Raw genomic sequence first — 25,310 nt, forward strand, 5'->3', positions numbered from 1 at the left:
ATGGCAGGAGAGAGATCACTTGATCATTGCCTGTTAGGTTCACTCCCTCTGGGGCACCTGGTGTTGGCCGCTGTCGGCAGACAGGATACTGGGCTGGATGGACCTTTGCTCTGACCCAGTCTGGCCCTTCTTATGTTCTTAGCCAAAGAATACACTTTGCAACTTCAAAGAAAACCACACCGATGTAGCTCAGCTCTGCCGGCATGGTACTATGTAAAAGGGAGCGCGCATTAGGATTTATAGCATTTAGAAGGCACCTTTAATACCTAACATCTCAGCGATTGTTGGGGCACTTTGGAGGCTCTTGTGGCTGCAAAACAATCAGCTGGTGGCTGCATTTGAGAAATGCTGTTCTGGAGTCTAAACGAACAAGGCCTTCCCTTCTCTCATTTCCCCAGCGTGTGGCTGAGACTCCTTCTCATGAGATCACTCCCTCTCAGCTGCAGAGAAAAGCTTGACAATGTGACCCTGAGTTTAAAGGTTCAAAAGCAGAAGGCACATATGAAGAATCCATAGTTTAAACGAGACACACTTATTGCTTGAGGGCCCTGCTGCCTGATTTTGAGATCCTGGCCAGGCTGACGAATGGGGACTTGGCTCGTTCAAGTAGGTGTGAGTTGGATCAGTGTCACTTCTAGGAGTCTCATTTCGAGCCCCCTTCCAGTGCAGTCTCTTTTCCCATCACATACACCTCAGGTTTGCGACAGATCCACCGTCTTTCCATGTAGCACCGTGAGCTGCTGACCCCTTTCTCCTCGTTCAGATACGCGCAGTCACCTCCTCCTCTTATCTGAAACCTGCAACACAGAAGCCAGGGAGCTGCAGTCAGGCAGAGGCCGGGCATTTCACACCAGTCCCAGCCAGGGGAGCCGTTCTCCACAGTGCAGGCCTGAGTGCGGAGCAGCTACTCTCCCAGCCCCTCAGGAGCAGAGCTCAGGACAGCGGGGGCTTTGCAGAACCACTGACTGTTCGTGACCCTCTATGCTGAGCAGCCCACAGGGGTGCTGGAGAATGGAAAGTCCCCAGCAGGATGGAGAGAATTTGTTAGACTGATTGTCAAAAGGGACCGGTCCTCTAACAAGAGGGGCAGACCATCACCAGAATCAGACGACCGAGCAGGAAAAGCGGGGGGCAGGAGGAATCTCGCCTCCTTGAAAAACAGGGAGCAGAACCAAGATGAACCTGAAAGAGGAAATTGCATTCAGGGGTTTCCTTTTCCATTGATCTATAACTCTTGAGCTTTCCATTGGGAATGGGGGAAAAAGAGAGTGTTGAAGAAGTTCCTTTGTGAAAGCATGTGTGCCTTGTTTGTAACCCTCCCGTGACCCTCCCAGAGTTCATCTGGAGTGGAGGGTGGAGCTCTAGGGACAACATGCCTCTCGGGAGGTTTGGGAGGGTTCAGACCTGGTTTTGGGTCCTACAGCAGCTGATCTGCAGGGTCCCACATCCTAAGGAGGGAACCAGACAGGGAGTCTGTACCCCAGGAGAGGGCCACAGAGGCCCGAACTCGGGACAGTGTCTGGTGGCTATTCAGACCCAGTGAGGCTGGAAGCAGGTGGGATCCAAAGGTTGGGTCCAATACAGCAGAATGGGGACTGTCCATTGGGGAGCCCTGACCCAGCGCCATAACAGCCTGAGTTTTCAAAGTACTGAAGTAACCCAGACCAGGGAAGTGGGGGGTCTCCACCCCCCTCTAATGGCTGGCCTGCATAAGAGCTTTATCAATCGGGGGGGGGGGGGGGGTTCAGTTAAAGAAGTGGATTCTTTCGCTCCTATGGCAGAGGCTCATGCTTCTAGTGCTGAATTCCGGGGTTCAAACCCTGCTCCGGGCTCAAGGTTTTGTGATCACACTTGGAGCCCACTGAAACCCATCGCGGGGTGTTGGCTGGGCAGCCATCACTACTGTACCCCGTTCCAGTGGGAGCCCCAGGCGTCCAGCACCTGTGAACCGCAGGCTCCTTTAACATCGGTGCCTTGCTGCGGATTCAGAGGCCTCACCAGCCAAGTCACTCAAACCTGCCGGCTGAAATCCCCAGCGGGACCTGCACCTGCCATGCACTGCTCGGCATGCTGCCCTCTCTAGCAGCCACTGTTAACCTGAGCTCCCTGCTGCCTCCTTTCCACAGGGGGGGTCAGACACCCCAGGGACCTTGCTGAAGAGGGCTGGGGGAGAACAGCGAGTGTCCCAGCTGAAATCCCAGCGCGCTGCGAGGGCACCTCTGGCTATGGCGGGCTCTGTCTCCGGCCCAGCTCCGTGCTGCGGGGAGGAGCCGAGAGTTCAGGGACACGCCGGCTCCCATCGGTCTCCGATACACGCAGGACGCGAACGGACCAGGGTCGTGTCTGGTTGTTTCACCAGCACTGAGTGGTGGATCTACCTGAGCTCAAACAGCTCAGACACCAGAATCCCAAGCCCAGGGGATTAGTCCAGAGGGGCGAGAGAGACTCACAGGTGGTTGAATTCGGTGCCGTTGGCCCATGTCCAGGGCTGACCCGGCTCCCTCCAGAGGCCGATCCAGTCATAGACACCCTTATGGCGCAGCAGGAACGCCTTAAAGAAAGCTGAGGGACAGGAGGTATCAGACCCAGCTCCCGTGCTTCCCCACCCCCACCCCCCAGGGCTCTGTGCTGCAGAGAATCCCAGTCGCATATTGAAGGGCGCTCAGTTTATTTTCGGGGGGGGGGGGGATTTTCCCCTCCCTCTTGCAAAGCACAAGATCACCCGGGCAGTCTTAACCCTCCCACCGCACACAGCAGCCCCGCCCCAGTGCTCCCAGTCACCCACACCCCAAGTCCCCCTGGGCTGGGGGCAGCTGCTGGGTCTGAACTCTCTGCAGAGACGTCTCTTCTCACAGAGCAGCCCCCACTCACCACAACAGGGTAGGAGGAGGGAGCGAGTCAAGCTGAAGTGGGAGGGGTCAATGTGACAGGTTCCCACCCCCACCCCACCCCCCACATCCTCACCTGGCTGCTCCTTTCCCTTCCCCCAAACAGGAGCACTGGCTGGGTTCTCAGTCCCACTCCCGCAGCCAGTAGATGCCTGAGCCAGCCCTGCCCTAGAGAGGGGCTGTCTCCCTATTTGGGGAGGGGGAAGCTGAGAATGGCCAATCCTCGTGATCACACACAGACAGTAGGGCCCTGGGCCCAGCCAGGGCTGGCGTTCAGCCGCTGGAAGTTCATTCACTCTGGCCTCCCAGCACGGGAGGGGGCAGAGCCCAGGTCCTACTGTAGCAGCCGCCGCTGAGCCAAGGCCAGTGTCTGGCAATTCGAGAGTCTCTCACCATTTCCTGCTCACTGTCGATCCCAGCCAGGGAGGCACCCGGTGCAGAGCAGGGCTCTGGCTGTCGGTCCAGCTCCCTTCCCTCTCTGAGAAATAGTAGCATTTCCCTCGGTATCCCATCCAGCCGTCTGGGCAAGCAGGGCCAGCAGGGGGACACAGATCAGCTGATGAAAGCTTAGACGCCAGCACTGAGAATGAGAAAGTCACATGGAGGGTAAGAGTTGCACCTAGAATTGGGCATTTGACTGGAACCTCAAATGTGTCATAAAAAAAACCAATGGTCAAATATTTTAAAATACCAATTTATCAGAACAGTAACAAAAAAAGAGCAAGACGTCATTTTTCAGAGGAACAGCCATGTTAGTCTGTATTCGCAAAAAGAAAAGGAGTACTTGTGGCACCTTAGAGACTAACCAATTTATTTGAGCATGAGCTTTCGTGAGCCACAGCTCACTTCATCAGATGTGTACCGTGGAAACTGCAGCAGACTTTATATACACACAGAGAATATGAAACAATACCTCCTCCCACCCCACTGTCCTGCTGGTAATAGCTTATCTAAAGTGATCAGCAGGTGGGCCATTTCCAGCACAAATCCAGGTTTACGTCATTGTCTCCAGTAGGTTTAGCTTAAGGTAGATACTTATGCCTAATTTTAAAAAAAATATTGAACTGAGTTATTTTAACTCAGATTAAAAAGTGAAACACTGAAACCAAGTTCTGAAAAACACAAGTGAGGCTCCAAGACGCAATCAAAAATCATGCTGCCTCCTACCCCCAGGGCTCTTGCTGGAGTATTTGACACTATTTGACTGAGGTCAAACAGGCAGTCAATTGACCGGCCTGCCAAGCCTACTGGGACCCCCAGCTGGGGCTGGTCCACGGCAATCAGACGCAGGGGGACGGAGGCGTTTGTCACAGTAAATTTGCCTGGCAAGAAGGATTCCAGGGACACTCCCAGCCTGGGAGGGACTGACACAGCTCAGAGCATTTCACCCCAGGCACAAGATCAACAGCTGGACGTTCAACCTTGCAACAAACAACAGGTGAACAACTGAGAAGAAGGTGGGAACTTTCACTCCGGGACATGAAAGCCACAAGGGGGCGACAGACACCACAGCCACGGGAAGTGACCTGTTGCACTGTGGGCCAGGAATGATGGAACTTAATTCACCTCTGTATCCGAGCAATCTGCACCCGTATAATCACAGTGATGCAGTGACATCAGGGCAAACACCTCCTGGAGATGCGCTGGAGCAGTGCGGCTCGCTCTGGTAACCTCCTGCAGCGAACTGCACCAAGGCAAGCTCCTTTGTGCACCAGTGCGGTGCGTCTCCTTTAGCGGTTTGCCCCAATTCAACTGCACGGATGTCATGACATCGGCACAGAGGATTCCTAATGCAGACAGACCTGGATTCAATCCCCTCTGCCAGCAATCCCACCCCTGACAGTCTCCAGCACCCCCTGCCCCAGACAACGGGGGGATACAGCAGGGTTCATGTTCACGGCAAACAGATGCCCTCTGCACGAGCACACGCCGTCTGTGCAGCCCGGGGGAGTGAATGGTGCTAAGGGACCCTTCATGGCCAAGCTCAGTGATTGGTGGGTTTCCACACTGCGCTGGTGGAGGGGTCTAGACTGAGCTCTACGGCTCCTTTCAATAACACGGCAGCACCTGCCGCCCGGCCACAGGCGTGACCTGAAGATCCAGGAAGGCCAGGCTGGTAACCTCAGAGCAACACAGGGAAGGCAAAGGGCTCAGAGTTGCACTGCACCCTGTCCCACTGGACACCCTGGTCAGGGACTGCTTCATGGCGCATGGCAAAGGTGACTTGGACCCAAAGTGCTCAGAGATGGGCTGGGGGGGGCTAATGTCAGTCAGATCGTCCCGACACAGAGAGTGCCCAGGTGCAGGGGTCTGGGAGGGAGCAGAAGGAGGGTCGTGGAGGAACATCCCCCAGGAATCCTCTGTCCCAGGGGCAGAAGCCAGACAGGCCGGGAGGAGAGAGCGACCGTGGTAGGTCACGGGAGAATGGGATGCACGGAGATCGTAACTGGAGGAGAAGGGAGCAGGGCGGAAGCTGGGAACTCACCTGCCAGAGCAATGATGGCAGCGATCAAAGCAGACGATACAACTATCAGTGCAACCACAACTCCACAGGTTGGGCTTTTCTTGCAGTTCCAAGGAGGTTCTGAAACAGAAAGACCCGTCAGGCAGGGCTGGGAGGACACGTCTCACTGACAGCACCAGGGCTGGAGCTGCCCTGGAACATGCACCGTTCTTGTCTAGTTTTTGTAAAGCTCTCCAACACCACTTTCTACAAACCATTACCCTCTGATCCCACTGAGGGTTTCCAAAAGTTAGTGCCTGTCTCATCCCCCTCAACTTGCAAGGTCTCGTGCCAGCAAAGGGAAGCTGCTCCCAGATCTGGAGCTGCATTCGCATGACCTGAGGACTGTCCTGCACCATGGTCACCATGGGCAGGTAGGTCATCAACCTCCATCTCTGTCCCAGCTGCAGGATGGCCTTTGGTTCCTGCTCCCTCAGACACCTGGAGATGCTTAAATAGGGGTGGGGTTGGCAGAACAGGAGAATACCCCATGAGGTTAAGAAACGGCAGTGAGAACCTTTTCCCGCCCTGGGAGATTACGGTGTCCCTCTGTGGGGACTCCCTTCCTGGCAGATGCTAGTGAGCTATTGAAAGAGCTCAGCCTGTTTAGATTGTAAAAAAGATCGGGAGGTGACATCATTGAAGTGTTGAAGTGACTTCATGGAGAGAAAATATCAGGTATTAAAGGGCTCATTAATCTAGCAGAGAAAAGCATAACAAGACCCAGTGGCTGGAAACTCAAAAGAGACCAATTCATATGAGAAAGAGGGCACACATATTCAACCGTGAGGATGAATCACCAAAGGAACAAACTAGAAAGGGAAGTGGTGGGAATTCCCCACCTCTTGATGTCTTCCAATGAAGACTAGATGGCTTTCTGGAACGTGTGTAGTCAAAAACTAGCTCCTATGCTCTACAGAAGGCATGTGATATGCAGGGGGTCAGAAGACATGCTCTAATTGTCTCTTCTGTCCATAAAATTTGCTAATTTATGAAAAACTGAGCGTAGCATGGGGAGAAGCCTCTGATGTTTTACTGTGTTTGGCTTGAGCCCACAATGAACACTCATTGCGTGGGGTGATCCAGGGGAAGCAGCTCAAACATCCAGTGTGGCTGGACAGGGGTAGGACATCAGCACTGCAGGAGAGGGGTGGGTGTGGCAGTGACATCACAAGGGCCTTTGGCAGGACCTCAGCCTATTGGACAAAGGTGGTGGGGAGGCGATGATCTCACAGAGAGATCTTGACATCAGCCAGGCAGGACAGGGGTGCAGGACAGGGGCAACCTCGGAGATCCCTGTGGCTTTGCTTCAGCACGTCTCCTTCTCGAGGTCTCTCCTGGAGGACTGAGAGAGCATTCACTTGCACGTACGTGAGCGCAAGGAGGACCCTCTTCGGAGTTTTCTCCTTTTCTTTTTGTGGTTTTGCTCGAAAACAGACGTCCCTGTAGAGAAGGTAAGAGCCTCGGAGAGGTTTGGAACCTGTTCAGTCTGATCCATCAGGTGCCGGCTGATTTTTAGGAAAGGAAAACATTAGATTGTGGGGGCAGTATTTTATTTCCGACCTAGGACTTTGTCCCTTAGAATTACTGAGGACATTGGGGTTTCTCCTTTTTGTTTTCCCTTTTCCTCTGTCCCTCCTACCTTTCTCTTCTTGCTTCCTTTGTCCTTTTCCTCTGCTCTCCTCCCACCACCAGGAGCTCTGTGTGTGGAGCGGGGCCGGGAGGGGGTTGTGGGAGGCCCTCACAGAGAGGTGAGACTGGACTAGTGCTCCGAGAGTGATCCCCTCGGTGGTGGCCAGGGCCATTCTTTGGGCTATTTGATGAGAACCCTTACCCTCCCACCCCTCAAAGTCTCAACCCTGATTGGCTGAGGAGGGGGCTATTGACAGGGAGGAAACTCTGGTCTTTGTTGTTCTCTTTTATGACCAAGCAAATAAGTCACAACCAGTTATCTGTTTGACCAATGTTGATGCTGCTCTCCATTCATTGTCTCGGAGCAGTTCATGATCCTCTCGAACATTCCAATTCTTCTGAAATACTTGCTGAATAATTCCGATGAACAATTGTTGGTCTGTAGCTCATTTGAGAGCAACTCTGCGACTGACTGGCTGCATCAGCTAAGACAAGTCCCCGCTCCTTTCTCAGCCTTCGTTTCTCCTTCTGTCAAGTACGAATAACAATCCTCTCCCACCTACCTCACCATGGGTGGATGCTGGGGATCCACTGAAGAGTGTCACTCGGAGCAGTGCAGACTAGGGGGTGTCCTATCACACTGAGCCATAGCAGATTATGACCTAATATTCGATTGGATTTGTATTTTATTGTTTTGAAATTGTGAAGAGCAGCAACTACTTAGCTCAGACTGAAGCATCTCATCTAATTTTCGAGAGCATAGTGTCTCCCCTTTGTGTACGATGAGACAGTTTAATGCGCTGTGACGGACAGGAGATGCTCTTGTTTTGCAAACAAATACTTTTGCAAAGAATTTTCATCCTACTTGTTACGATTTCAAGAAACAAAGTGATTTCGTCTGAATGGATTTTCTGACAGAAAACGGTTTCCATGCAAATTTTTCACACCTTATTTCCTGGACTTTATCACTGCCTCCGGGGGGGTTGTTGTCTGTTAGAACAGGAGTCAGGACTGTTGTCTTCTCTTTTTGGCTCCCTCACCGCTTTGCTGTGTGACACCTTGGGTAGGTCCAATGGGAACAGGGTCAATTCTCTAACTCCAGGCAGCAGTGAGCCTGGGTGAGATGAGGGATGTTAAGGCCGTCTGCAAAGGAGAAAGGGATGTTTCCAGGTGCTGAATGTCAAGAACTCTAAACTTTGCTAAAATGGCTAGTCCAGAGAAACAAGAACTAGTTGGGGCCAAACTTTAACCATTGTCTTTTTTAAAGCCCATTCAGGGATGTGAGTCCCAGAGAGCCTAGAGAGGGGGAGCAACTTGCCCAAAGTCCCACAGATCAATAGGCAGCAATGGAAGCAGGAGTGACCCTCCCTCTCAAAGGCAGGGGGACCAGCCATTAGGGCCTGGTTGCAATTGCCAGCTGTGGGAGGGAGTTTGCGGCAGTGGTTAGTGAAGGGGTCCATCCATGGCTCTGACACCCAGTGTGACCCTGAGCTGGTAGCTGAGTCCCGTTTGCCGTCAGTTGGGTTGGGGTCCCGTCGCTACAGCCCAGCGGGGTTGGGAGGCTCCAGGAAGGTGTGTAAAGTGCTGGGATGTCAGGATCCCGGAGGCGCTGTCACCTCCGCCCTAGGGCCGTGTTCTGCACCCCCCTGCTGCTGGCTGAGTTTCTCCGTCCCTTGGCAATAAGACAGACTCTTGTTTTCACAGCCAGTCGATCGCCCTCGTGTCATCACCCTGCCTGCTGGCTGGGCAGGGTAACTCCTGAGGTCACCACCCTCTCCAGCCTGCCTTGGGCTTGGGGAGTGAGGAGGAGGGCGAGGGACGTCTGCTGACCCTGAACATCCGCCATCCATCATACCATCACTGAGAGCAAGTGAGTGGCATTCGGGTTCCTCGGTTTCTTCCCCTGTCTGTGTGGGGAGAGGCAGAAACAGGGGAAGAGAATATCTCCAAAAGGGGAATTTCATTTGCAAACAGCCCCCAAGAGACCCTCACTCTTAGGCCAGGCAGAGGCTTCTCCAGAGCCGTCTCCAGTGTGTTTGGAAAGGTTCCAGCAATGGGGCTCCCAGCCCTTCCCTTGTGGGACACTGGCTGAGAGTCTCTGAGCTGGGCCAGACCCTGTGAGCTGCTGAGCCTGGAAATCAATGGGGAACGAGGAGGGCTCTGGTCTTCCTGTGCCTAGGGTCTTTGTGACTTTGATGTGGAGAATGGTTTCGCAGGAGAAGTCCGGGCTCCTGGGTTCTGTTCCTTCTCTAGACTGGGCGGGAGAGTGGCCTGGGACGACAGGAGGAGGCTGCTTGTCCAGAGGAACCGATGGTCTTTGGGACTGACCCCATTGCTGGAAAAGGATGAGACTTCCTGGCTATTGCAGCAGCAGGGATTACGAGGGGGAACGTTGGGAGCAGATCATGCAATGAACTCCTGCCCGTGTGTGTAGATGGCACTCCCTGCACTCCTGTGGGGGCAGAGGGGGAGGCTGTGGTTGGAGCAGGGAGGAGGAGGGACGGAAAAGGCCCAGGAGTGAAAGGCTGCCTTGAGCCCAGACTCACCCCTGCTCCCCGCTCGGTTCCAGGATGGCCAGGCTCCTGCGGATGTTGCGGAGGAAGGCTCTGCAGGTGGCCCCAGAGCCTGAGGGAAGCAGCTGCCGTCTTCCCAAGGGGCAGAGCAAGCCCTGCGTCCCCGCTGGCGGGGAAGCAGCTCCCGTCCAGGCCAGACGGCGGAAGTGCCCGGCCTTCTGGAAAAGGACCCCGGCTCCTGGCGCAGGCGCCGAGCTGGGAGAGGCCCCGATCAGGCCCCAGTGGAGCTGGCCCAGGCTGCGGTTTGGCAGACAGGACCCAGCCCAGGAGGGGCGCCGGACAGGGTGGCTCTGGGGCTTGTTGTGTGGGCAGCAGCGGCCCCAGGAGCCCAGCCCTCGTTACCATCAGGAGGCCTCGCCCTGCCCGGTCTCTGAGGACCTTCCAGCCCCTGCCGGCCAGGAGGTGGAAGGTCCCTGTCCCAGCACCGGCAGCTCAGCCTGGGACAGCGGCAGCACCTGGGCCTCTGGCAGCAGCCAGGCCGATGGAGGCCACTGCTTTGTTCCAGGTGAGGAGCCAGGCTGGGCTGAGGGAGGGCTGAGGACGGGATGTGAACACCCTGGGCCCAGACACTCTCCCAGTGATATGGGGGGGGTGTCCCCAGCCCAGGTGTCTGCCTGAGCCCACTGAGAGCAGCAGCCGTCACACAGCTGCCCCTTCCGCACGGGGACCTGGGGGTGGGGGCGTGAAGAGCTGCTGCCACGTTGGTCCTTGCTGCTCCGGGGCCGGGGGAATCGGCACCTCCCCTGGAGTCCTGGGCAGGGGAGGGGGGCTCTGCTCTGGGCTTCGGCAGCTGTTGGGGGCTGAAGGCATCCCTGAGAGGGAGGTTTGGGGCCCCATCTGCCCTGGGTGCCTGAGGTGGGAAGGGGGGTCTTGAATCCTGCTCTGCCCACCACGCCCCTGTCCTTCCCTCCCTGGTGCAGGGACCCCCCTGGATTCGGAGCAGGAGGAAGGGGTGCACATGGCCAAAGATGAAGCTGCTCTCAAGGTCATCCGAGAGCAGCTCCAGTGCAGAGATAAGGTACAAATGTTCCCCACCTGGGCTGGAACCAAGATTGCCCTGTCCCTTCCCAGCATCCCCACCCCCTGCCGAGGGTCTTGTCCCTCCTGATCCACCACCCCTAATGGGGCCCTTTTACATCCATTATGTGGGACCCCCAAGATGGGGGTGTTTATCCCACAACAGCCGAGGTCGTCTCCCCCGACAGGCACTGTCCCAGTTCCTGATCCTGCTTGTGTAGGAGTGTTGGGGGATTTGGACAATAGGCGGGTCCCCACAATCCCCCATTGAGGAGCTGGTGTGGGTGGGGCAGGAAGGTCCCTCGCTAACAGGTTCTCTCTCTATACCCTACTCCTGGTGGGTACAGGATGAGGGGCAGCAGCTCCTGTTCCTTCAGGCCATCTACCCCGCATGTCTGGCTGCACGGGAGAGAGGGGAGGACACGCTGGAGCCGCGCTGCTGCAAGGCGGCTGTGGTGAAGAGGATCGTGGTGAGTGAGACACGCCATACGGCAGCTGGAGGGAGGGGGGGAATTGTGGGGCTGGAGGGCAGCTGAGAGTGGGGGACAAGGAATCACATGGTCCCAGCTCGGTCGTCGGGATGGGGCTGAATGGGGACAGTTTTAACAGGGAGGAGGAGAGAAGGGGATTGGGAGTGAGCTGGGCAGGAATCGGGGAAGGGGGACAAGTCGGATGGGCAGGAAGGAATCGGGGGAGTGGGAGGTGGTGGGGAATCCTGCTGGCCATGTGGGGCAGTGGCTGTGTCATCTCCTCACTGGGAGGTGTCAGTCGGGCCTGAATCTCACACACTCCTTTGTCTCCTTTGCGTCTCACAGGAGCTCATCGAGGAGCTTCCCGATGACTCGTCACCCAGCGCCGTCTTCGCCCACACCCTGGCTGCAGTGGGCTACCTCTGGTACCGAGACAGCCCCACCCCCACACCCCGCCGGCTCCCCTCACCCCAGTGCTGCTCAGGCCAAAGGCTGGGAGTCACCGTCACTGTCCCTCCCAGGTCACCTCCCAAAAGTGGCGCCTCTGGCAGAGACGGTGGGGTGGGAAGGGTCACTCTCTCCTGGCAGGGCTCTTCTTTTCACTCCCATAACATGACAGGGGCCTTGGGGAGGGGCTCACTCCCGGGCTTAGATACAGGAGGGGCAGCAGGCTACAGGGAACAGGAGCTATTCCTGTCCTGCCACTGTGTGTCTGGGACGCCTTGGCCTTGTCATTCCCAAGCTCAGTGCCTCAGTTTCCATTCTCGCCAGCCTGTGCCTCTATCCCTGTGGGTTGGTGTCTGTGTTGGCGACAGTCCCACCCCCGGTACTGCACAGTCTAATACCAGCTCTTCTCTCTTGCCAGCACCATGAAACCTGCCCTGGAGCCAGCCCTAGAGACCCACCTCTTGCGAGCTGCCCTTCACTCCGTCTTCACCCTGGGCACGGAGAAGGACATCACCGACATCCAGGTACCTCCTCCTCCTGCATCCTCTTACTTTTCCAGAGTGGTCCTTCGTCCCTGCTCCCTTGATTCGCTGGAGCTCCAGATTTAGGGGTGGGGTAGCAGAGATGGAACAAGCTGCAGGTTTGGATCCTTGCCTCCAGCAGGGAACAGATTGCCCCTCCCTGGGGGATTTCTTTCTTTCTTTCTTTCTTTCTTTCTTTCTTTCTTTCTTTCTTTCTTTCTTTCTTAAGCTGTGTTTTACCCAGAAGCCCAGCTTCCATCCATAGCAACTTGGCTGTTTCATACTCTTCTGCCTACAAGGCCCTCTGCAGAGACCTGCTAAGCTCATGGATCAAAGGTCCAGGGGTCATCAATTCTTGCGAATTGCCTGCAGTGGGATGTGAAGGAGAGAGGCCAGGAGATGTGTTTGGGAGTCTCCCCAGTGCTTCCCAGAGACCCCTCTTCCCATCCTGTGGCAGGTGTAGGCCCAGGTTCCCTAACTCTGACCCATGCTTTGCAGGCTCTGCACAAAGTCATCCCAGAGGTCCTGGATGCCATGCTGGGGAACCTGCTGGCAGAGTCCCCAGACACAGACAGGCTCCACTTCATCTTGGAGGTGAGCCCCGTTTCACCTGAACTCTTTGGAGGACTGGTAAGGAGAGAGTGGAAGATCCATTTTCTACTGTGTCCTCCTAGCTGGGTCCCCAGTGGGCCGTCCTTGGTTGGGGAGGTCAGTGCAAGCAGTATCAGGTCCTTCCTTCTTGAGGGACAGAGGAAGGAGCTGGGACTTCAAGCCAGAGCTCTGTCTGGTTCTGCTGAGCACTAACCACACGGTTCCTGGCTGTCTTGGGGATTGAGAGTCTGAAAACCCCTTTCCCCCACCCCTCCAACACACAGAGCCCATGAGATTCGGGAGATGGTTCTCAGAGCAGAGGCACATGCTCCTTCCTAGAGAAACAGGAGGAGCCCAGGGAATCAGCCCTTCCCTCTGATCTGCTCTGAAATTCCTGGGGGGATTGTGTTCTCAGTCACTCCCTACATCCCCGCAAGGATTTGCGTAGCAGGGAAGGGCCGAGGGATCAGTCTCCTTTCTGGTGAACTGTTCAGGAATCAGGAGTTCTGGGAGGAGGGGACCAGCCCCGACCCCGAACATTGTCCCAATCTAGAGAGACGCTGACAAGTTGTGACCTGCAGGGTACAAGCTGTGTCCTGGGGGAAAGAATCCCCTTCTAAAGCTCTGCCATCAAGGCCTCAGATATTCCCCCCTGTGCAGAATGTCTCAGGCCCCTGGGGCATCCTCTGCCTCTCCGTGCGCTTCCCACAGCGAGTCCGCTCAGGCGGTGCTCCTGGGGAAGCCAGAGGGTCCTGCACCCCAACTTCGCAGTCAGACGTGACTCTCAGCCAGCCAGTAAAACAGAAGGTTTATTAGACGACAGGAACATGGTCTAAAACAGAGCTTGCAGGTGCAGAGAACGGGACCCCTCAGCTGGGTCCATTTTGGGGGGCAGTGAGCCAGACAACCACGTCTGCACTTCACTCCATGTCCCAGCCAGCCCCAAACTGAAAAACCCCTCCAGCCCCTCCTCCTCTGGGCTTTGTTCCTTTCCCGGGCCAGGAGGTCACCTGATTCCTTTGTTCTCCAACCCTTCAGCTCTCACCTAGCAGGGGGGGAAGGGCCCAGGCCATCAGTTGCCAGGAAACAGGGTGTCGGCCATTCTCTGTGTCCAGACTCCTGCACACACATGCCCTCTAGGGCACTGCAATGATCATACACCCTTACCCCACCACCTAGATACTTAAGAACTGCATAGGGGAAACTGAGGCACCCCCACACTATTCAGAGGAAACATTAAGAACAGGCCCACTTCGTCACACCATTGTACCGCCAGGACTTGGAGGCTGGCTCTGGCCAATCTGCTCGAGCCTCGTGTCCTCTTGGTTTTAGGTCTTTGGAAAATTCTTCTCCATTGGTCAGAAGAGATCCTTCCTGCAGACAGCAGTGCTGGCCATCCACGACCCTCTGTTGCGTGTCAGCCAGGCTGGGCTGGTGCTCGTCTACTCCCTCCTGGGGGAAGCCCAGCGACTGATGGGGGTCACGGTAAGCAACTGCAATCGACTCAGGAGCTTGGGGTGGGGGCCAGGGCCTCATTCCCATCCTACCGCCATTCGCTGGCCCGTTCACCAGGGCTGCCATCCTGTGGCTTTAGCTTTTGTCACTGGGGTGACTTGGGGAAAGGTCTCAACCTCTCCCCATCCCACTTCACTGCTGCCAGAATCCCTTCTGCCACCCGCCACCCTGCTAGAGCCCCCTCCCTGCCGTACCTGGGTGGGGATGGAGGTAGGGGTGGAGGAGAGGGTTCTAGGAACTTGAGCGGTGTCCCCAGGTGGGTTGGAGGTGGAACAGCTGTCAGGGGCATGGATGGGAAGGTGGCAGGAGCCCACCCGACAAGGAGGGGGGTTGGGACTGGAGGTCACTAGAGAGGACAGCAAGCCTTCATCCTGGGCGTCCGGAGGGTGAATCCACCACTCAGACATGAGCAGTTGCTGGGTGGAAATGATGGTGCTGGTTCCAGGTGCCCTTAATTCTCCCTGATTCCTGGGGAGTGTCTCCGTCTCTGACATGTTCTCGTTCCCCTGCAGCACGAGGATGTCACAGCCAAGGTCATGGGCCAGCTTCACATCATCAGGCACTTGCACCAGATGCCCGAGGCGCTGCAAGGGCTGTGGCTCATCTGATGCTCTTAAAGGTTCCCCTCCCTGTTCATCAAGTCCCGCTCCCTGCTGCAGGTACTGCTCTGTCTCACTGTAAATGCGGGGCTAGTGGAAGCGGATATGGAGGCCCCTGGCACTCACAGAAATTCTCTGCCCTCTCTGTGGAGCTGGTCCTTCCTTCGGCCCCACAAATTCCTTCATCTAGGGCAGGAGCTCTTTCCCTCCCACCCATACCCCTCCCCTCTTTCCTTGATCTCTCCCCCATCCCATTCCCCGTGCTCCCAGGCAGAGATCTTCCTGCCCCATATGGCGCAGAAGGACCTTTGTGTCAGGGCTACAGACTGTCTGCCCAACTGAAGCTCAGGAAGCTCCACATTTGAGGAGGTGAGGATGGGACAGAGGCTCAGGGCTAGCTTCATCTCCTGCCCTTTATTCTTCTTTGGGCTCTCAGAGTCTGACATGAAGAGGAGCCTCCTCCCCCCGTGTCTTCTAGGCCCTGGGGTGTGTGACAGCCTCCCAGATGGCTGCAGTCAGAAGCTGAACCACCTCAGGGAGCAGTGGGGGCAGGTCCCTTGTCCGAGGAAACCAAGCAGTGGTAGTTCTCACAGAGGCTGAGAGGGAAGACCCCGTTCCCTCATGGAGGTAAGAGCCATTGACTTCTTTGGGCATCTGGGTTTCTTGGGGGAGAAATGGGATCCCTGCTGCATAGCCTGGCTGGGAGCTTCCCCCATCCCTGGGACAGAGACATCTCCATCAATGTGCCACCCTTGTTTTTTTCCTAGCAGGAGGCTCCCCAGAGAACTCCTCAAACCTGTTCTCCTGGGAGCGTTTCTGGGAGGAGGCTCCCATCCCTCAGTCTCCAACTCAATCATGCAGTCTCTTTCACCTAACATCTCCGCTCTCCAGCTCCACTTCCCGCAGCAGGACAAACGGACCTTCAGCTCCTAGAGAACAGACTCTGACCTCCTTCTGATCAGCAATGGGGTTTCACCATCCCCTCAGCAAAGCTGTCAGCCAGGCTGGACCGGATTTGGAGTCCAGGGTAGGACTGGGTTCTCTCACCGTCCCTAAGGAAGGGGACACAGAAGACCATAGAAACCCAAGAAGGGCAGGCCGAGCCGAAATCAGGCTGAGGCAGAACTCCCCACGAGGGTGGAAGACCTTGTTTCTGTTCAAGACATTTTTGGTCTTTGTTTGGAAGGAGCACGACCCAGGAAGGAGTGGAGTAAAGGCCAGTCACCTGGTTGGAGGGCTGAGTTCCCAGCCAACAAACTGCAAGAGTGAGTATCAGCGGGGTTGCTAGCCCAGCTATAAAGCGGTGACACGAGGCCTGGCCGGCATCTAGCGGTGAGTGAACTCTGGTACGCACCTGCTTCCATTCTGGAAACAGCCTGGTATTGGAGAGTGGGTGGGGAGAGCAGGGCGGTGGGAGGGGTCCCTGAGGCTGGGGTGGGGAGGAAGCTGTGGGGCTGGCAGGGGAAGGACACGGCCCAGCTTGTGGGAGGGATCCTGCTGGCTGTGTCTGGAGCCCTGTGTAGCCTCTTCTGTGGGAAGTTCCCATGGATCAGTGGGGCCTGAATCTCTCCTGCTCCTTTGGGCTTCACAGGAGATGTCTAGTGAACTGCCCTTGGACTCTGGGCCCAGCACCGCTCAGAAATTTTTCGCTACCTTCAGAGAGACAGGGCACAGCTCAGCCTGTTGGGTAGGCTGGAGACTCACACTTCACTCGAACACACAATGCTGAGGTGCTTTGGGAAGCACAGTAACAAAGAAGAGATTTAAGTGAAACTAAGCTGAGAAAGAGACAAATTTCAAACAGACAAACAAAACACAACACACTTTGTAGTGACTTAAACTGAACCTTAACAAGTCACAATCTTTGCCTTAGCAGTTTCCAGACTAACATCTCAGCTTTCCTAACAGACCTTCTTTGATGTCCCTGTAGGGTACAAAACCACTCTGTCGAATACGCTGTTTTGATTGCTTCGTCTTCTGGTTTCAGACCCTCTGTTCTCCTTCTGGGCTGCCTGGACCCTGACTATAACATCTCTCTGGCCCAGCCTCTTACACAGATGTGTGTTGCAGCCAGCCCAGCACAGGGAGCAGTGGGGACAGATGATCTCATCCTGTCAGACCAAGCAACAGGGGTCCCAGTGAGGCTTAGATGGAAGATCCCAGGCATGTCCTGGAGGTAAGAACCGTCCACTCTTCTGGGCACTTGGGGTTGTTGCAACGAAGAGGGGGCTCCTGTTCCATAGCCTATTTGTCCTCATGACTGTGTTTTTTTATTCTCAGGGGATGCGTCCGGGACCCTGGAGACTGTTTCGTGCAGGAGGTTTGAGCGGGGAGAGATCAGTCACTGTCATGACCCATGGGTCATTAACCCGGGTCTGCAGGGTTCCTGGGAGCAGCCACCCTCCAGCACGCCACCTGGAAGCCTACAAAAAACTGCTTACCTAGGACTGATGAAGTCCAGACCCAGTTTGAGGCTCTGTTGGCAGAGTCCCAGAGCAGCTAATCGGCCCCCAGGACCTCCTTAAACCAGCAGCAGGAAGAAGAAGCTGTCTATACACCCGAGCTCCCACCCGCCCCCTCTGGACCGTGTGTTAGCTGTCCTGCTCCCACTCCCCAGGCTTGATTTCCTGGCATCCGGACTCGGGGTGACTCATCTGACTTGAGGTGCTGAACACAATTTGGTCTTTTGCTTCTGCTCTTCCAGTGTCCTGACCCAGCTGACTCTCGACTCCTGTCTCATGAGTGTGGACTCTGCCTCTGACCACTATATCTGGCTGCCCATGACTCGGCCATGACACTGACTTTTCTACAATTCCTCCAGTGCCCTTTTCTGCTCTCCAGCTCTGCTCTCCCAGCAAGACACACTGATCCCTTGGCTCCCTGAGTCCTGCTTGCCTGCTAGTCAAGGGCTCAGGGGGAGAGCTTGTCTTGCCCTCTCCCCCACCACAGCTGCTTTTCCTCTGGGACTCTCCCTAGCGCAGAGGAGAATCAGTCCTGGCAGCAATTCAGGAAGTCACAGAAGGGACGGTCTGCTCAGCTCCCTCTGCAATGCCACTGCCCGAGACCATTACGAGTGGGTGCCCAGTGACTGCGCCGGCAGCTCCTTGAGAGACTCCTGGGGCAGGGTAGTTGTGTTTCCCGGTGACCGCGGGAAGCCATGCAAAGAGTGCGGCATTGAGGAGACTCTCCTGCTGTCCCAAAGGGTTTCTGTTCTCCTGCACGATCAGACCGTGGGGCCGGCTGGCAGAATGGGGAAGAGCTGGTTGGTGATGAGTTGGAGGATTCACCATAGAGTTGGCAGCAGCTGCAAATCCTGGAGTCCCTGTGGTCAGGTTACCATGCGTCCTGATTTTCCTGGACATGTCCAGCTTTTGGGGTTTTAAATCGCCCTCCGGGAGGAATTTGTAAAACTCTCCAAAGGGCCGGGATTTCCCTCCCAATGCAGCACTCTGGGGGCAGGGGGTGGGGAGCTGCGCGCTCTGCGGGGGAGCGCGGCACTGTGTCTGGCTCCGCACCCCAAACACACTGCTCTGAGCAGCAGGGTAAGGGGGCCGGGGGGCTGGAGAAGGGCATGGGGTCCCAAGGGGCAGTCAGGGGACAGGGAGCAGGAGGTGTTGGATGGGTCAGGGGTTCTGGGGGGAGCCTGTCAGGGGGTGGGCATATGGAGAGGGGTCGGGGATACAAAACAATGAGCAGGAGGGTTAGATGGGTCGGGGGTTCTGCGGGGGCAGTCAGGGGACAGGGAGTGGTTGGATAGGTGTGGGAGACCTAGGGGTCTGTCAGGGGGCAGGGGTGCGGATAGGGGGCGGGGCAGTCAGGGGACAGGTAGGGGGTGGAGTTCTAGGGGGCAGTTAGGGTGGGGGGGTCTAAGGAGGGGGCAGTTGGAGACAGGGAGAAGGAAGGCTTAGATAGAGGGCGGGGTCCTGGGGGGGGGCGATCAGGGGACAAGGAGCTGCGGGGGTTGGATGGGTTGGCAGTTCTGTGGGGGCAGTCAGGGGGCAGGAAGTGGGAGGGAGTAGATAGGGGGCAGGGCTACAACTCCCCCCACCCCCCGGAGTGTCCTCTTTTTTGAAAGTTCAAATATGGTAACCCTGCCCTATGGGCCAAGCCTCCACTCCTGAGAGTTCAGGCGAACCTCCCCCTGTTCTCAGGGAGTCTTTGGCTTTGGCGGCTGGGCCTGCCTGCCGAGACAGAGGACTCAGTGTTTCCATCAGGCTGCTCAGTTGCAAATGCAGCCACCCAAAGGCGTGAAGAATGGAAGCGAAAGAGCAAAGCTGGACCCTCTGCTGAGCTCCTGCAATCAAGTGAGCCCAGCCTGGGAGAGAGGAGGGAAAGCTCCAAGGTGTCTGCAGGAATCCAGGGAAGGAGAAATAAATAGTTCATGATGAATCCTACGGGCTTTGTCTTGTGTGGTGAAGGGTTTAAAATGGGTCTAGTTACTATCACATTAAACTTGACAATGGCTGTGTCTGATTGAAGGGCAGGTCTGGAAAGGTCAGAGGTCACTTGAGGAGCTTCAAGTCTCCGATTCTGTCCCTATTGCCTGTTTTGACCAGCTGAGCTCACCCCAACACATCCCTCAGGTGTTTGCAGTGATGAGCTCTTTCCCCCTTTTTCTGGATGAGCCGCCGACATGGGGACAGGATACATGTGGCCAAGGAAATGGAGAGGCGTGGGGGTCTCTTGCAGAGGCATGCAGAGAACTTGCAGAGTTGCCTGTTAATGCAGCTCCTACAGGGGAGCACGGTAGGGTACTGTGCACTCAGGGGCACCATTTCAAATTTTGGTGGTGGCTGGGAGGATAATTTCACCATGATTCAAAGGGCTACTTTGGCACCTGAAAACTCTAGTGTTTTGGCAGATAACTTAGCAAAGAGCTGACAGGAACACTTGCCAGACTGCTTTCTGGGGAAGACAGCTTTAAGAATGGATCCAGGAAATGGTTCTGCATCTCTGAGCTGTTTGGACACTTTCAGGGAACATTTCCGATGCAAGACAGAGATCCCCAAAGTTATCCTGGGAAACCCTGAGAGACTTATGGAAAACTAGCAGATACCTCATCTCTGCTGTCACTTTGCACTGATAAACTTGGACTGTCCGAACCTGTTCATGTATTTTACCTGCTTTCACCTCTCAATAACTTTCACAAATAAAAGAAAGAAAATTAAATAAATGACGTAGTTACACTGATATAGGGCTGTAGCGCAAACCCGACCTCAGAGTTGTCCCATTGAAATGGAAGTATTCACAGCAGTAATTAAAGTGAAACATGCACGTAAGTGTTTCCAGGGCCAAGATTAAGGCCACAGCTTATGAGAGGAGCAGACGCAAGAAGAGAAGAGCTGTGCAAAAACTGAAATACCACTTGGAACGTGGCCCAAACAATGCATCATGAAAAATAAACTCATCTTGTTATACAGTAATAGAGCTGGTTCAAAACGATTTTACACTGACAATGCAACCTTTGAACTAAAAATGCCACTTTGGATTACATTGATCATTTGAAAAGAGTTCCCTTTTTAAAAAAAACATTTTGGATTTCCCTGCCCACTTGAGAGAGAACGTGGAGGTTTTCCCACCAAAACTAAACAAAACTTTGATCATTAAAAACATTTGCAAATAAGTTTGAAGAATATGGGGCGGGGGGGAATTGGTTTCTTCTTTAATTTTCATGACCCTCCCCACCCCTGCTATTTTTGACCAGTTCTAATTATGAATAAATGTCTGTCTGTCCATGAATGATAAATATGTCTGCTACTGAAACATTTACAAACAATGGCTCTCATCAGGAGCACTGAGGTCACATTACGCAGAAAAACACCCAGGCCTGCAGGGTTCACATTCTCAAAGACATGAACCGCCCCAGGACGGGAATGTAACACACAACACAGCGTGACTGGCCCGTTTTGTTGTTGCTGGCAAATTGTGCTTTTTTGAGGTGGGGGGGGGGGGAGTTATATTTGAAAGGAGTTCTTCATCCTCTCCCACTCTCATCCAGGGGTGCTGGAACAGGGGAGACCAGGGCCCACCAGTTTTTCCTGGCCATAAGTGTGAGCGACTGGATGAGGGGGGAGAGAAGGGAGCGGGAGGGGGGCGGTGTTTTGGGGGCAAGGGGCAGTGTGAAGTGGGAGCTCAGGGAGAAAGGTGGCATGAGGGTGGGCCTCGGAAAGGGAAGTTTTGAGGGGGCCGGACTTCGAGGAGAAGGGGTGGCACAGGGGCTGGGCCACAGTTTGGGTGCCAGCAGCCCTCCGACACTTTTAGGAAGCTTTTGCCCATCTTGCCCTCATCTCAAATAAATTTGTTACAGTAAGAAAACTTTGAGCAACAAGGAGACTCAGAGACCCACAATATAACCACTAAAATCCCCACCCCAAGAGCTGGGCAAACAGAATTTTTTGGTCGCTGACAATTCCAAAAAAAGAGATGGAAAAAAACTGGTTTCAGGTTGAAAAAAACTAATTATTTTCCAAATTTTTGATGAACCAAAAAGCTTTAAAAAACAAAAAAAAAAAACAAAACACAGGAACATTTCAAGGGTTGTAACTTTTTGAATTTTTAAAATAAAACTGAAGGACATTTTTTAACAAAAAATTGTTTCAAACTGAAAAATAAAAATGGATTGTTTGGAAAGTGTCTAAACTAAATGCTTCGACTTTTTAAGAACTCGGGGGAGGGTCTGGACGTGAACAATTCAGCAGACCGGATATGAATTCGCAAACTGCTGAATCTAAAATAGGTTTAGATGAAAAGTTTCGCCTAGTCTAGTCCCCACCGTTGAGGGGCATCGTAAGAGGGATCAGCTCTTCTAGCTGGTTCCCCAGCCCAAGTCTGTCTCCATTTAATGGGTCCCTCCCCCCACTCCGGTTTAGGGTTGCCAATTTTAATTGGACATATTCCTGAAGATTTTATCACATGACAATTAATCTTTAATTACTGCAGACTCCCGGTCACCCCGGAGGATTGGCAATGCTACTCCAGTTTCCTGGGCCACACCCGTGTCCCCACCAAATGGATCCCTTCCTCTGGGTTCCTGGGTCAAGCGTCTGTCCTCCATGAGCAGGTCTCCTTCCTCATTCTCCAGGGCTGGGTCTCGATTCCTGTTTCTGGTTCCCTGGGCCTGGTCCCCATCCCTGTCACGCACTGCGGGGAGCTCAGATTCCTGTGAATCCTGCGGACTTCCAGGCTGCTGGGAGGGATGAGTCAGCAGCTTCCTGAAGACGAGTCATGAGTAGGCAAACACTTTCCCGCTACCTTTCCAAAACCCACATTCGTATAGTGAGACTAGCACCCCCACCACTGCCACCACTCCACGCCCCAGGAGACGATTCCAGGATGCTGGCTCTGAAACAAAAGAGAGAGAGAAAGGCCCCATGACTAAGGGAGTCCGTTAAATCATCCCACTGCTGCCATGAGGCTCCCAGAAGATGAAGACGAGATGCTCCTGCCCGCCCCCTCCCTTCACAGCTGAGTCTCCCACCCAGTGGAATTCTCCAAGGAACTTCGCACTCCAAGAGACAGAGGTGCCTGAAGTGGCCATTAGCCTCTTAAGTCCCTTTGGGTATCCAGCCCCAATCAGGACAAGTCCTCAGCTCCCTGCAGCTCTTCCGTTACCCAGGTCGCACGGTGCAGGTTTCCTCTCACCCATCAGACTTCGTTTTTAAAGGAAAGCTGAGATGCAGGAGATCAAGGTGGCGCTTCCAATGAACAAGTACCAGGTCACCCACCCCATGGGATTCAGCCTCGTATGGTCCTTGCTCCAGATCCCCAACTCTGTGGGTCTCAAGCAGGGGTACATGTATGCCTGGGGCACACAGAGCTCTTCCGAGGAGTAGGTCAACTCATCTAGATATTGGCCTAGTTTTACAACGGGCTACATAAAAAGCACTAGTGAAGTCAGTGCAAACTAAAATTTCAGACAGACACTGACTTGTTTATACTGTTCTGTACGCCACACACGGACATGCAAGTACAATACTTATTTCCAATGGGTTTATTTTATAATTATTTGGTACAAATGAGAGTCAGCAATTTTTCAGCAATAGTGGCTGTGGCAACATTTGTATTTTCATGTCGGATTTTCTAAGCAAGTCGTTTTTAAGTCAGGAGAAACTTGGGGTACGCAAGACAAATCAGACTCCTGAAAGGGGTGCAGTGGTCTGGAAAGGTTGAGAGCCACTGCCCTAACTCACTCACAGCCTGGGACGTCTTCTCGACTGACGCTCCGCAGGGAAGTTAGAGATGAAGGACAACACCAGAGCCCAGCTTCCCATTACGGGGAGGGGGAGGAAAGACTCACCCCTGGGCCTTTCCTTTTTACAGGGACCCACAGTGACACGGACTCTTTCTCACTCTGCAGCTTCTCAGGCTCTGCTGATGGGAACAGCTGCGGGTGGATAAAAGGCAGCCAGGTTCTGTCTGAGACGTGTGCCGCGGAGCTCAAATGGATCTGCCAGAAAGAAGCGGCCCTGATATAAACAGTGCAACTGAGGATCCACATTTGTGTAGCTGTAATGTGAAGTACCCCCTGTTTAGTCTCCTGGGTAGGGCCCTACCAAATTCACCCATCCAGTTTGGTAAATGTCATGGTCATGAGATTTTTAAAAGTCCTTTAAATTTCACAGTTTTAGCTATTTCAATCTGAAATATCACCCTGTTGTAACTGTGTGGATCCCATCCCAGAAGAGGGTCATGGGGGGGTCTCAGGGCTATTGGGGGAGGGGTGTCACGGTATTGTGACCCTGACTTCGGCACTGATCCTGGCAGTGGTGCTACCTTCAGAGCTGGGCTCCCGGCCAGCAGCCACAGAGCTTTCTGCTGCTGGGGGAGGTTCCTGGCGGTGGCTCTGATCTGGCCCTGGGAGCAGTCCATGCAGGGGACGAGGTCCAGTTCCTCCCCAGCCCAGCCCGAACTTGCAGCTAGAGCCTGGCACACGGTAGGAGCCACTGCCCGGGACGCTCCCAGCCCTGCCCCTCCCCCGTTCCAGGGTCCAGCACTCAGAGGTTAAAAGGGCCTGGAGCTGGCGGGTGGCGGGGTTCCCTCCTGACCACCGCGCTCGGGGCAGTTGCCTGCATCACCCACCCATAAGGTTGCCCCCCCCCCCCCCCAGCAGCTGCTGCTCTCTGGCCGACCAGCTCTGAAGGCAGCGTAGACGTAAGGGGGGCAGTACTGGGACATATTCCCCCCCCTTCCCCCCCCAGCCAGATTTCACAGTCTGTGATGCATTTTTCATGGTCATGAATTTGGTAAAGCCCTACTCACGGGGCGGGACTGGGGCTTTAGGCAGAGCAGAACTCTGGGCGGGGCTGGGACTCAGGTGCCCCGCGCAGTCACAGTTCCTCTCCTCAGTCCTCCTCACTGGGCTGGGGCCTTGGGGTGTAATTTTTAACTGCCCCAAACCTGCAGTAAGTTAATACCCTGCAATGCTTCCCAGGGTACCCAGGGCTGGGAGGCACCTCGCCACCACCTGCCCTTTGCCTGAGGGAGCCTTCTCTGTGCCTGCCAGGGGTCAGCTCCCCAACTCCACTGGCCACATGCACTCGCTGCTGGGCCTGCCGTCACTGCAGGGTAGCAATAGGCCCACTCTGCCCTCAAGCCCTCTGAGCATCTGTCTGGAGCGTCCAGTCCCTGGTCCCCTGGGCACTGGCAGGATTCACAGATTCACTATTTCCAAAGGAACAGTAACATCCTCGGCCCCAGCTTACCAGGTCCAGCTCAGATCACTGCTCCACTTAACACACAGCACTGTCCTAGGCTCACAGTGAAATCACACCTCAGTTCAACAAAGCCAAGAGTCGAGTGAAAGTGTTGGAAACAAATGGTTACATATAACAAAGTCACAACATACGTTCTAGAGCCGCGACCGAACTAACAAGGTATTCTCCTGTCTAACCAAGTACAGCTCACCCGAAATCCTTGCAGCACTTCACAGCCAGGCAGGCTCGGACCCTTCTTTCATGAGACATGCATACTGTCAGTTTGTCTCCAAGGGGAAGGATCCAGTATGTCTCTGCACATGGAGAGAGATCAGACCGATCCTTTGTCTTTATGCTTAAACACGACAGATGGGCACACACACAGCCCCCTGCTGTAAGTTTCTTCCTGTAGATTTCCCTTTTTTGTGGATTTTGCACTCTAATTTTGCACCTGGCTCAGTGCGCAAAGAGACATCCTACGGCAGGCTCACAATACACAGATGGCCAGACAGGGAGGGAACCTCAGTTGCCTCCCGTCTGAAAGGAGCATCTGGGGTACATCACCTCCCGTGACCTGCCTTAACTCCAGGACCTTAAAGGCATCATTGTCAGTCTCGAGACACAGCTCCTTATATAGTATCTGTACAGAGGTCTTGCTCCGATTTTGGTGACCACTGGGCTACTGGCCCTTGATACAGACCTCACATGCCCCCTTTGGTGAACTATTCTGTAGACCACTGGTTCTCAACCAGGGGTACATGTACTCCTGGCGATATGCAGAGGTCTTCTAGGGGATACATCAACTCATCCAGATATTTACCTAGTTTTAAAACAGGCTACACAAAAAGCACGAGCGAAGTCA

General features: G+C 54.6%; 1 pseudogene; it reads right to left on the minus strand.

The window, feature by feature from the left end:
• Nucleotides 1-259: 259 nt before the first annotated feature.
• Nucleotides 260-14,223, minus strand: LOC125629180 (C-type lectin domain family 2 member D-like; annotated as a pseudogene).
• Between the last annotated feature and the right edge of the window lie 11,087 nt (nucleotides 14,224-25,310).

The sequence above is a fragment of the Caretta caretta genome, chromosome 14, assembly GCF_965140235.1.
Source record: "Caretta caretta isolate rCarCar2 chromosome 14, rCarCar1.hap1, whole genome shotgun sequence".
NCBI classification, from domain to species: Eukaryota; Metazoa; Chordata; order Testudines; family Cheloniidae; genus Caretta; species Caretta caretta.